General features: G+C 49.7%; 1 protein-coding gene across 1 annotated transcript in view; it reads left to right on the top strand.

The window, feature by feature from the left end:
• Positions 1 to 13,870, top strand: part of CACNG2 (calcium voltage-gated channel auxiliary subunit gamma 2) — a 101,764-nt gene that overhangs the window by 20,257 nt on the left and 67,637 nt on the right. The window lies entirely within an intron of this gene.

Here is a 13,870-nt window from a genome sequence, read left to right on the forward strand (position 1 = left end):
AGAGGGCTCTTTTTCCCATGAAAAGGTAAAACATTTAGTTGCTCTTCTCCAGGATTGTTTCCAAATAGGAAAGGTCCAGTCTCTCTCCTAGGGCGTTTGGAAGCATCCTCTCGATTCTAAGGTGCCATCAGTCACCTGTAGGCTCTAATCTCTAAACTAACTGCAAGTGAGGGCAGAGGGGTGAGGAAACGAAAAAAGGGAAGAGTCACAGAAACACAGAAAATGACAGATGGATGGATGGATGGGTGGATGATGATAGATAGATAGATAGATAGATAGATAGATAGATAAATGATGTGTGGGTGGGTGGGTGGGTGGATGGATGGATGGATAGATGTATGATAAATAGATAATTGGTGGATGGATGGATGAATGGATGGATGGGTAGATGGATGGATGGATAGATAGATATAAAGATAGATGACAGATAGATGATATAAATAAATATGGAGATGAGAGAGAAATCTTGAGCTTCTGACTCATGAAGAAAGCATAAAAATTCTGAAAATATAATAGTAAAAAATAGGAATGATTTTCCTATTTTTCATTCTTATTCTTTGTAAGGGACAAATTTATAACTAAAGAGAGTGATGGGATAAGAAAAGATGTGAAGAGGTGAAGGTCAGGATCAGAGTTGTTCAGACGGAGCGGTGCTGGTGGTGGTGCTGGTGGTGGTGGCCATGGTGACAAAGGTGATTGTGACTGTGAGAAACCTGGTGGTGATGAAGCTGGCGGCGATGAGGTGGATGGTACCAGTGAGGAAGAGGTGATGAAGGCAGTGCCGGTGGTGATGGTGATGCCTGTGATAACAGGGATGGTCATCATAATAACTAACATTTGGAACACTCTTCATAATATGTAAAGTCTTTTAAATTGAGTTACTTCATTTGAGATGAAAAACTCTGCTCACAACATGCTGGATTTTCCAAAACAACAACTATTGCTAACCCTAGTTACCCCGAGTGTCCCCCTAACTCAGCCAAGTTCAGAGAAGAGGGAGGACTGTCGCGGGTTCTCTCCCCATCAGATGTAAACAGGCACTTAGCTAGGGATGAATGGGCACTTATGGAAACTAGGGCAGTGCTACACAAGCCGTCGCCAGTCCCCCTCAACCACTCGCCCCCACCCCAAGCTTACTCACCCAAATTAGTCCCCGAAATTGATAGTACGTAATGCCCTTGTCACCTGATAGCTGATTAGTAGCTTTTATAAAATGCACAAGCGATTGTGGTCTGCTTCCTAGTAGATGATAAAGATCATTTGTGATCACTGAAACATGTCGGCTTTTTAATTAGGTAGCGGCCCAGAGTGAGCCCTCCATGGAGAGCAATCTCCTATAACCTCTTAAGGAGTCCCCCTGACCTGGCGAGGACGTGTTGAATGGCCCGTGCGTTCGCTCTTTTCTAGAACTTCTCTTCCTAGAGGACTTTATCCCCTGACTGTCATCTACCACACTTCACCGGAACTAGTCACACAACATTTTTATAAAGAAAACTCAAAATGCTGACATATGCTGCCAACAAAATGATTTCTTTAAAAATAACCTAATAACTGGATATCAGATCACGGCACGGCAGCTGTGCAGTGTCCTCTGGCCATGCCAGGTGCTGCAGTAATTGCCTGCTCTGAGTTATGCTACGAACTTTAATTGGGAACGTCGGCTGTGTCATGAGGGCTGGACATCCCGGCAATGACACGAACCGCGCGTCCTTGGGAAGAGGGGGGTGTGATGAGATCGATGACCCCAGTAGGGTTTGAGGGGTAGGAGAAGCGGGTCAAATCCCTGGGGACGTGCCTGGGAGGAGGAGAGGTTGCTCTGCAGAGGTGAAGCTGTGTCTTCAGAATTTTTAGAGGAGGGGCTGGTGTCCTGGCTGCAGGAAGAGGCTGTAACTTGTTCTGGCTCAGGTCCACCGGGGTGGGGGAGGGGGGAACCGGTGTGAATGACTAGCATGGAGGTGGAAATTAGGTCAGATCTGTAGTGCGGGGAGGTGTAGGGGGAATGTTATCGCATGTGCATGGGGAAGGATGGAGGCAAATTGGGTCATGTCTTTGTGGAAATGATGAGAGAATTGGGTCAGAACTGTGGGGGAGAAGGCTCGAGAATTGGGTCGAGTCTTTGGATAGAAGGGGGAATTGGGTCAAATGTGAATGTGCGCGGAAAGAGGGTAGTGGAAGGTGACGGAGAGAGTGGGCTGGCTCTCTGAGATCAGAGGGGAAGGGGAGTGAGGGAGCTGCTTTGATGCACACGCGGGTTAAAAATCGAGCTTCTGAGTTACGTATAGTCATTTCTTCTCAATTTCATTGACTTGCTGGCTCCCCTCATGTAACATTAGACGAATAAGGCTTGCCTTTTCCTACCCCAAACTCTGTGTCATAAATCTCCACCAGGACAGGGTGTAATTCATTCTTCAACACTTTGCAAGCCAGCCCAAACTGGCATTTGCGGAGGTAACAATTCCATAAGTGGATGTGGCCTCATTTTACTCGCGACGTAAGCCTGTTGATAAGCTGAAACCCTCCCTTTGGGTTTCAGCATATCAACAAATTCAACACCAATTCTCTCTTCTGTCCAACCACTGACATCACTGCATGACCACCGCATGACTTGGAGCCGCAAAATACATTTTGTAAATAAAAGCTGAGTGATAAGTTCATTTTAGCAGCCTCCAAACTCACTTTGTTCGAATCCATGCAATTATGGGGCAATCAAGCCACAACAATACTCAGAATTGTACTTAAAAGGAATGTACTTTTATTAATTAACAGAGCTCCTATTGGCTACTTGGCTGAATACAACTATTCCAAAGGCAGAGTCAAAATGTGCAATTCACAACTCTGTCTGCTGTGACACTCTACCAAGAAAATGTATTAAATCCACAGAACTTTATTACAATTGAACAGAAGCCATGGGGTCAGCACATACCAGTGTATATTCCTCTGGTAATTTCAGCTTCATTTACGCCCATGTGGATTAAGCAGGGTTTCTGCTGAAGCGTACAGTGCACCCATGACCTGCCATGTCCTCTTGGGACCTGTGTCGAAGTTATAATGAATCTGCTCAGATAGGGCCACATTGGTTAAACCTGCATTTCGGCTTCTTCTGAGAACTCCTTTCTATTAATACAGACCACGGTGATTAATGAGATCAGCTTGTAACGGGCTATGTGGCGTATGGACCACCCTGACCCACCCAAAGGAAGATGCTGGTATAGGCAGTAGCATGGGGAGGAAACCATATCATTCTCTGTGGACCGGAAGATGCTTAAAAAATGAGAGACCAAAACATCAATGCTTCCTATTCTTAAGGTGACATTTGGTGGAATTTTGGAATTACAGGGATAGATACCTAACAAATATACTTTTAGATCAAAAAATTTGACTGGTTTTTCTTGATTCTTGGAATCTTTGAATGCCCAAGGATCTTGCAGATTCTGAAAGCCTTCGCCAGGAAATGAAGAGAGGGATTGAAAGGGAGTCATTCCCTCTGCAATTCAAATCAAACCTTATTTTCTTCTGCAGTTATTTTAAGTCATTCATTATGATTTTTCCTCTGAAGCGGAGGCTGTTTGATACTGTAAGATTGTTAGAACCAAAGAGAGTAAAGAGGACACTGAAGTATTATTCTTGCTGCAATTTCAGATGAATTTAGTGCTGACAAAAGATTTGTAAAATATACACCCGCGCATGCACGCACGCGCGCGCACACACACACACACACACACACACTTCACATTACAGGAAGCAGAAAGATGAGTCTTCCACCGGCAGCTGAGGGAAATGAGGTCTCTGCCATTTTTCCAGGGCACTTACTGAGGCCGGCCCAGCAGATGTTCGCAGGGAGCGGGGTAGAGGAAAGTGCCGGATGTGGAGGCAGAGAATCTGGGCTAGAGGCGGTCTGCGTCTCCCGCTTCTGAGCACTATGACCTTGATCAAGGCTCTTTGCCTCGCCCAGCCTCGATTTCCTCCTCTGTAAAACAGGGGGAGCAGATCATACCTAATGTTCCAGGAGCAAGCCAGAGCTTACGAAGCCCCTTCGCCATGGCATCTCACGTCAAGCCTCGCAGCAGCCCTGTGAGAAAAGGGGCGTTGGTGTGATGCTCTAAGGCCTGTGGCTTCTCAGGGACCCAGGATCTGAGAATCAAATGACATGAAATGGAAGTGAGTCAGCTGGTGACCTTAAGGCTCTCGTTTGGCCTCTCTGAGCCTCACATTTCTCATTTGCAAAATGAGCGATGTTGCTGTTTCAATGAGATCCCGAACTGAGATATATGCATGACACATAGTAGGTACACCATAAACGGTAGCAATTTGCGTTACGCGTGACAGATACTATTCTCCTAAAGGGAGGGCCATGGTCCAAATCTGCGGCTGCCAACAAAGATTCGGGTTTGGAGGGACTTCCGAGATATTAAAGAAAGGTCAAAGGGCAGACTACCAGTAGGAGGCGACAGCCACAGGGAGGGCAAGGTCGCTCGGGTCTTTGAAAATTCATGTGGGGCAGCAGCTACTCTGTGTCTGGCCCTCCAAAAAGATGGTGTGGGGGAGCCCACTCCACAAGGGTGGAACCACACAGCGGGCCTCGGTATCCCACAGGCCAGGTGCAACTGAGAAGCATCCACCACTTCCCAGTCACGTGGACGCAAATCCACTTCTCCGTGCCGCCTAAAATTAGGGATGGTGGCCACAGCGACCTCCTCGGTCGTCGTGAGGATTCGGCTCAATAGTGCAAATAGCTCACTCACCTAAAGAACAGTGGCCGCTGCTATAATCTCGTTATAGTTGTTGAAAGTCACTGTTGTTACTGGTAATAACGGGATATTAAAACCAGCCTTTCTTTCCCTCCCCCTCTCTCCTTCTCAATGATCTCCTTATGGAGAGTGAAGAGGTGGGACAGGATGCTATGATGACAAGGGAACAGGCTGGAGGCAGGACACAGCATGGCAGGGAGGGTGCTGTGAGCTGGGCACAGCAGATCCCTGACTCTCCTGTGACAGCCATGCCTTTGACTGGCAAGGTGCCCTCGGAACTGTAACATGGCCCAGCGGGCCCCGTGGTTGCTTGATGGGACGTCATTCCACACAATGAGACTCGCGAACGCTTTGAAAAAAGAGTACTCCCAACTCTTTGAAAAAAGTCAACATAAAAAAGTGTGTGTGTGTGTGTGTGTGTGTGCGTGTGGTAAGATGGAATTCACTCCCACCTTGCTTTAGAAACTGTTCAGAACTTACCTGTGTGTCTGAGGTGGGGCAAGGACTAATACTGTTTGATCACTCATCACATGAATTACCTGATTTACTCCTCCTACCAACGCTATGAATAGCAAAAGGGAGAATTTATCGAGCACTTACCATGTGCCAGGCACCGTTCTAAATCACTAACTTGTATTAATCTCATTTTAATCCTCACAACAATTCTTTGAGACAGTTAGTATAATGAAACTTGTTCTACAGATGAGGAAACTGAGGCTCGAGGAGATTGAGTGACTTGCTTAAGGCCACACGGCCAGCAGGCTGAGGGCTGGGATTCAAGTCCGGCTCCAGAGTGCCCACGATGCCTCTCTCGCCTGCAGCCAGCATGGGGGGCAGGGCTTGGTCCAGGGCTGGAACCACCTGTTTTCAATCCAGTTCTCTCAGTGGCCTGCACCAGGCATCCCAATCGCAGGTGTGGTTGAAGAATCCAATGAGAATGAAATGAGTTTATCCTGGGTCCATGCTGAGGAAGAGGTGAAGCAGCTTTCCCAAGGTCCGTCACGACCCTGCTCAGAGGTGCGAGAGCCAAGACGCCAGCCTGGCCAGAGCCCACCCCATGGCACCATCGGCCAGCGCCCATGGCAGCCAGCCGCTATCGGCCGCAGGGCGAGGGCCCAATGGGCAATGTCTCCTATCAGCAGGGCTGACTCGGCCGAGCATGGGCATCACCAGGCCTCCTCCTTACCTCACCATGAGGGGGGGATGGCTACCAGCTGCCCCCAGTCCCATGGCCCTTGCAAGTGCCATTGTAAGACATTCACATGGGCCCTATTACCAGATCACCCTGTCCCCTCACTAGGGGCACAGCCCCTCCAGATGCACACTGCCACCTCTCCTGCTCGCCTGAGTTTTCACTTCCAGGAAATGACAAGGAGAGACAGGGCTTCATAAACTCTAAAGTGCACTGCTCGGGCGAGGGCTCGGTGTGGAGGCCGTAACCCCTGTAGAGCCCAGAGCCCTTCTCCCCTACCTGCGCTCCCCTTATTCAGCTTTCAGCACAGGTGCGCAGAAGGCTGGCCGACGCCATGCTCCCCACCAGCAGCGGCCCGAGCCTCCTTCCCCTCCTCCTCTCGCTGCTCTCCTGCCCCCTTGCCCCCGCCATCTGCCTGCAGTGCTCCTGGAGGCTCTTCCCCCGGAACGGCCCCTCCATGGGGATGTCATGGCCACAGCATCTAAGAATTCATACGCGAGATCGACGTGTGTGTTCCGCGGGATGACTTCACAGGCAGGATGCCGTCCACATGAAAGTTTTACCAACAGTACTGACGTTATCAGAGATCCGAAAATTCAACTGCCAGTCTTTTCTCTCTTCTCCTAATCCCTGCCGCCGACTCTGACTGATCAATCAATCACCTTCTTCCCTATCACTGGACCCCCTGCCACACCCCCATTGTCTTTGTTTCTGTAGAGAGTCATTAGTTCATTCTTTCAACACATACCTGTTAACGTCCCACTGTGTGTCCAGCCCTGTGCTTAAGGTTCAAAACAGCAAGGTAGGCGCCATCCTTAGCCCGCAAAGCCTACAGTCAGTCAAGTTTGCTTCTCAGACTTCAGCGTGTCCCAATCCAACTAAAACACAGATTCAGACTGAGGAGGTCTGGGGTGGGGCACCGCTGGGGAGAACCCACGCATGAAAAGGAGGCCTGCGAAATACGGTGACAGGGATGGCCGGGAAGTAATGACAACGGGTTCGCCGGGAGCATGATGGAGGAGAGCTGACCATGTGATCTGAGAACTGGAAGGGAACTGAAACTGCTCCCAGGTTCAAGGTCACCCCAACAAGCTGGGGGAATCTGACACCCTAGTCCGAGTAGCTGCCACCTACACTAAAGCCAGCCTGGTGGAAGACACCTCCTTGCTTGTGGTTTCTCAGTCTCCTCCCGCCCCAACCCCCGCCTGCCCCCGCCATCCCTACTCAAAAGGCAGCCCCGCCCTGTCCCCTCCCAGCTCCTCTCCCACACTCCCACCTTCCCAACAGGTGCAGCTTCAAGGTCTGTGCTCACCTTGTCTCTCTTACCCAGAGTCTGAGGAAATGTTCCGACCTTTCTGAGAATTAGATCTGTTTCTTTCTTGCCATCATTCCATATTCCCCTCTTTATTGCTTTTTCCTGTGGTTACCACCATCCTGCCTTCCTCCTAACCCTGCTCCCCATCCCTGGCCTCTCATCTCCAAGAATATAACTCTCGTCTCCTCTTCAGAAAAGCTGGCCACTTTGCCCACTAGCAGGAGTTTCTCTCCTAGGCAAGGGGCTGGGAGAAACTGGAGTCCCTCCCTTAATAGCAGAAGATCTGGGTCCCCCGATGGGCCTGTAAAGGCGATGGAAACTGTCCTGGAGGATGAGGAGACAGGGGCTCCATGCAGACCCTTGGAACACGCAGCTCCAGCCAGGCCTGTAACTTAGAGCACAGGGGCCTCCAGGTGTCCCAGAACACACTGTCGACTCTCACTCTTGTCAAAAGGAAGACTGGGAATGCACACAGGTTCAGAATATCCAAAAACTTATGTGTTGACCACTCGATGCTTTACAAAAGAGTGAGATCCTAATGCACAGATTTGCCTTAAGACTCTGGGGGAGGGGACAGTTTTGAGCCTCTCTCTGAAACTTGTCAGCCTGTAATCACCCGTCAGTCACAGCCCTCATCAAGCAAATGCCAATTCCAGGCACTAGGCCTCACGAAAGGGTATGAATTATTTAAGCCAATCAGCTGTCAATGAGTGGAGCACGTAGCGGGTCAAACCCAAGGGGAACACGGAGTGGTATTTTGCAGCCTGCTTGGAAACCGTCAGATTAATTTCCACTTATTTATTTCTGACCTTATAGAAAATGCATTACCACAAGGTCAAAACATCTCTCTCTTTCTCTATAATTTTAGAACTTCAGAAGCAGAGAGGTAGAGATGGTAAAGGACATAGACATTGTCCTGGCCTGCAATTCCAGCTGCCCTGCCCTTTGGGCAAACGACTTAAATGTGCTCAGCCTCAGTTTCCCCTTCAGAGACATAGGTATGAGGAGGCCTGCTGAGAGGGCAGTCTGGACATTAAACACAGTGTGAATAAAACCTATTACAAAAAGCTCAGTCATTTGGCTATTATGATCATCGTTCTTTTCATAACAGCCCAGTAAGACTGTCAGGTTATAAAGATACAAACTTAAAAATAGATCTCTCCAAACAAGCCATCTAGTCAGAAGATTCTAAGCTACATCATCTACATTTATATGCTATATTGAATTTTACTCGTGATTGACAGCATAATTTGGTATGGTAGGTCAACGGTCGGTATTGTGGAGCTTGGGATTTCAAACGATAAATGGCCCTAATCTATTGGGTTTTTTTCTTAATTCTCTTTTCACCTTTGCCCTCTCGTCGAAAATCGCTATCTAGTCCAGCACCCCAGATACATGCTGTTCACAGTATCTGGTACACTGTCGATGTTTAATAAATGTTGGCTGTTCCTTTTTTAAACGAACAAAGTTTGTAAAGAGGATTTTCTAGTTAGATCAGTGTTCCATGGAAGCTGACAGAGAAAGAGACTTTATCCGTGCATTCAAGTAGTTATAATCAAAATATGAAAGGAAGCAATCAGACGAACGCACACACACACACGCGTGCACACACAACCGCTGGACTGCCAAGTGTTAAAGTAGGTAGTTTGGACTTTGACTGCAACAGGAATTCAGAGAGACCTTGGAGGATGCGTGGGGGATACAGATCTCCGAGGCAGGTGGGCAACCTGGGGCGGGAGGGCGCAGGGAGGCAGGGGGCCTGGACCAGCCGGGAGCTCTGGCTTATGCCTGGGAAGTCACGTGCTCCGCACGACCAGAACGAGGAGTGAGTGGGGGGCTGGGAAACAATGGTGAGGAGGAAGAGGGGGGCCGCGAGCCCGGCAGAAGTGGCAATGGCCCCGAAACCATGAGCCTGGTCCCCTCCCCTGTAAACTGGGGATAACGGTGTCACCTGCCTCCTAGATTGTGCAAAGATCCGAGGAGTCTGTGTGCCTAACCCGCTTCGAGCAGCACCTGGCACACGGGACAGGGGCCGGGCGTGCTCGCTGTTAGGTGGCTGTGGTTAACGTTACCCTTGAAGATCACGAGAAGTGACGGCGTGGACGAACTGTTTTAGGAAGCCAAGTCTGGCAAAGTAAAAAACCAAGGCAATTACCAGATATTTAGGCCAGAAGAGAACTGATTAGCATAGCTCTGTAAGGCACACTTAACAACACCCAGTGACCTAATTTCTCGAAGGAGAAACACGAACCCTCGCTTTATTCCTCCCTGTTCCGTAGGCGATGTGATGGCAAAATGCAGCATCCTTCCCAGCTCTTTGTCTCGAAGGGTTTTAAGCCAGGGACATAAACTAAACAGCCTTTCAAGGTTCTTTATATTTCTCCCTCACTAGGCATGTGCTTTTTTTATAGCGATAACAGGACACAAGTGTCCCTTCTGGCCTGCAGGGTCTCCTATTTTAGTGGCCAGATCCATTTAGCTGCCGCTGACCAAGGCATGGAGCTAAGTCCTGGGCAAGACTAGGGGTTCGGAAACAATAGAGCATTGGCCCTAACTGTCCAGTGGAGGGAATGGTCACATGAACAGCCGGCCAAAATCTAGAGGCCCAGAAGAGGGAATGGTGAATTCCAGGGGTGACAAAGGATTCTGAAAGTTCTGCCCCAGGCGGGAGCTGAGTCTCAAAGCTGATTCCCTGTTGCATATGGGCAGGTGGGGGCATCCTGCAGAGGACGAAGGACCAGTGAGGCCCAGAGGGATGAAAGAACAAGGTGCTGGCAGGGGCAGTTGGTTACTGGGTCCCGTGGGAATGCAGGAATGGACAGAGGGAACCGTGATACGGCGAACTAGGAAAACGAGCAAAGGCTGGAATGCCGAAGCCTCGAATGCCAGCTCGGAGGTGTGGCTTGCCTCAGGGCAATGGAGAACTTCCACTCGTTTTTAAAAAGGGGTGCGGTATACACGCGGATTTAAAATAATCACGAAATCTCACGCTAACTGAGCATTTACTGTGTGCCAGGCACTATTTTACGTGCCTCGTGCACACTGGCTCACTTGCTCTTCGCGACCACCATGCATCTGGCTCTACTTTGACCCTCACTTAGAGATGAGGAAATGGCCATCCAGAACGGGCAAGGAATCCACCGGGGTCACACAGCATAGGAAGGGGCATGCCACGCCTCAAACCTAGGCAGTTTGACCCCAGGACCCGCACGTGAGGCTCTTCTGCTGCTAGAAAAATCGCTCTGTTTACACGCGAAGGTGAACACTGGGAGGACAAGCCGAAGGTTTGGACAGGAGCAAGGAGGTATCTGAAATAAGCCCGACGGGTCACTACCTCTTACCTTCACTACTCTCCTTTCTTCTAAAAAGTCCCTTCCCAAAAGCCTCTCTGCCCATCCTGGTGTCTTTCCAGTAGGACCGCCCACTGTCAGCAGCTCCCTCCAGGCACCAGCCTGGCCTTTCAGGGGGTGCCAGGCTCCCCGGCACCAAGCATCCCCTCATCAGGGCTGAGTCGCAAAATCGAGAATCAAATTCTTCTGGGTCTATTCCCTTTACGTTTCAGCCTAAAACACATTCTTTTCTCCTTGCAAGTCCCTATCTTAATTTTGCTTTCTTGTTCTGTAAACATTAGGAGATGATACTTATGAGAAAACTCGGGTTTATGATATCGCAGTCTAGCAGACGTAATCGAATTAAGCAAAGCCTTATTTCAGCGCGCGGCAGCCGATTCTTCCCCGGACTGCACCACCCCTCACAGCCGGGGTTTCTTAGCCAGCCCTGGGCAGTGAGTAGAAAGAGAAGGGGCCTGGAATCTAGGGTCTGATCCCAGGTCCACAACCTGGCGTGAGGTCTTGGGTGTGAGCCGAGTCTACCCCTCTGCATTATAATGTGGCTTTAGTGAGATTAACCCTGTGACAACCTGGCTCCTGGAGAAACTGTCCTACAAAATCCCTGAAATGTGTAAGCTCTGGGGGAACAACAACCTTGGTCGTCCACTAGACCCCCAGCATGGAGAACAGTGCTTAGCACGGAGCAGGTGATCAACACGTAATTCTGAGTGAATGAGTGAATGAGTAAATGAATAAATGAGCAATGGATGAATGAATGAATGACAAAATACGCCTCTCCGTTTCTCAGTCTGTGTGTGTACGTATCTGACCCTGCAACTTTCTAGGCTCTTAAATCCTTACTATAAAACTTGTCAATTCTGTCACACTCTCCTGAACCTACTTTGTAATTCCTGACTCACTAACTCAGTGGAATTAGGTCTGCACGATATCAAGTCACAGATTTTTTTTTTTGGTCACCCTCATGCGACCGTCCAGCCATCAGGAAGGAGGAGAGGGAAGAAGCATTTAGCCAGGCGGTGGAGGGGAGATCTGCGATGAATGGAGACGAGGTGCTGTTACCGGATGCGCTCCTTAGTGAGCTCAGGTGTGACCTCTTGGAGGCATGGTTTCTGCTTGTCTCTGGAACGACAGCCTGGTTCCTTCCGAGCCTCTTCAGGGCATCGGTGCCCTTGGTTAGAAGCGAGTCCATGTGACCAAGGCCCATGTCCTGAATTTTCCTTGTCTTCCAACCCCCCACAGATAAGAGCTGGGTTCGGACTGCCTTGTTCTTGCCCAGGACACAGCGGGTCCCTGTGACGTGGCTCTGCTAGACTCTGAACAGTATCAGGCAGTCATCTGAGGCACCTGGGGAAGCTGAGGACTGCAAGCAATGCAAACTCTTTGAATGTATGCTTCCCACAGCTAGCGGGAGAGGCCCCCCGACGACGCATTAATAAAGATTAAAGGTCTCTCAAGCCCCTGTGATCTTCGTCATGTCAAAGGGAAGGAGTCATTTTTCCATCCTGCTCTCTGTCATTTATTAATATTACAGAGTTTTGCTCTGAAAAGAAAAACTCAGGATGCCTGGAGAAGATGGGTATTCTGTGAGCTTTAACTTTCACATCACTTTGTCATTTCATTTCTTGCTTATGGGTATAGCAGTCATCGGAAATCTGATTTCCCTGATTCGGGGGAGAGTAGGCATCGCTCTTTCCTCCAAGTACCCCTTGGCATAAACCAAAGACCTTGGACTCAAGGCCCCAGAGTCCACAATCTGCAGAGAGCAGAGCCATCTAAGATTTCACACATGAGAGGAAAATGCACTTCCTGTCAACTCCGTATCTCCCGAGCCCTTCCTCTGTGCCAGGCACCAGGACAGACATGCGCCGACTGACTCAGGCAAGGGTCTGCTCTCACGGGGTTTACAGTCCTCAGGAGAACCTGTCCTAACTCAGCGAGCAGGATGGGAACCTGTGTCTGCCCGCTCTAGAAACGCATCATGAGTACTTGGGATTCATTCAACAACTACTGTTTGGATCCCTCAGTGGTGTAGGGCCTGGGGAGACAGAGATAAATAAGCCAAGGTCCAGTAAAAGAGACAAGTAAAAAGGAATGTGTAGCTAGGTGCCCCACGGCAAACTAACCTGAGTTCAAATCCTGGCTCCTCGACCTTGAAAGGGAGACAAGAACAACTATGCTGAAGAGCTCAGGGCACGATGAGAGAGCGTGTGAAAGGGCCTCACACATGCCCCGCAAATGAAAAGTGCTGAGTTGACTGAATCCGCTATCACTGTGCAGGGGGTGCACGCTAGGGCAGAGGGGAGCCTAGGCTAATGGGGCACCTACCTCTAGTGCCTAGGCGGGAAGGAGGGCTTCCTGGAGGAGGAGAGACCTAAGCTGAGCCTTTAAGGGCACACGCAACAGAGGCAGACGATGAGGGGGAGACAGACATTCCTGGCAGAAGGAACATAAAGGCAGGAAGGTGTGGACTAGCCTGGCAAATTCAGGGGAATGTGTGTCATGCTGATCAGTCATGATTCCGATCTGAGAGTGGGTGGACGATGAGAACAGAAAAGGGAACAGGATGAATGAGCAACGCTGGGCAAGTTACTGACCTCTCTGTACCTCAGTTTTCCCACCTGTCATGTGAGGATATGATAGCTGTAATCACGACACAGGGTGGCTTAGAATAGTGCCTGGTCCACAGGAAGCAGAAGCTGTTTTTAATGCTCTAGTCTCACAAAGCACCTGCCAGAGGGACATTGTTGTCCCCACTTCCCAAGTAAAGAAACTGAGGCTCAGAAAAGGTAAAGAACTCGCCCTAGGTCCCACAAGGAGTGACGGTGGAAACACTGCCCAAATCCAGTCATTCTAGTCCCAAGCCCATCGGGCTACTTGGACCCAGAGGCCTCGTCCTATGACAAGTTCTGGGCTGGGTGCCCCCATGTAGGAGATCATCCGTTTTGGCGTCCCTGTCCTTGGCTGACCTACAGTGGAGCTAATTCCCAAAACGACTCTGCCTTCCCCAGGGATGCCACCCCCCCTCACAAAAGAGCACTCTGACTAAATGTTAGAGACTTCAGAGTGACAGCGTCACTAGTTACGGTAGCTGCTCTTAGGAACAGAACTCAGTTTTAAATTTCATGCCCCAGACCCCCGTGCTAAGCCCCTTAAACTCAAGACCACACAGAATTGCCCCAACACCCCTTGGGGAAGGTACAATCACCAACCCCACTCACAGATGAGGCCACAGGCACGAGAGGAGCTGAGTGAGCTGCCCCGAGTC

The sequence above is a fragment of the Pteropus medius genome, unplaced genomic scaffold, assembly GCF_902729225.1.
Source record: "Pteropus medius unplaced genomic scaffold, Ma_sr-lr_union100, whole genome shotgun sequence".
Lineage (NCBI taxonomy): Eukaryota > Metazoa > Chordata > Mammalia > Chiroptera > Pteropodidae > Pteropus > Pteropus medius.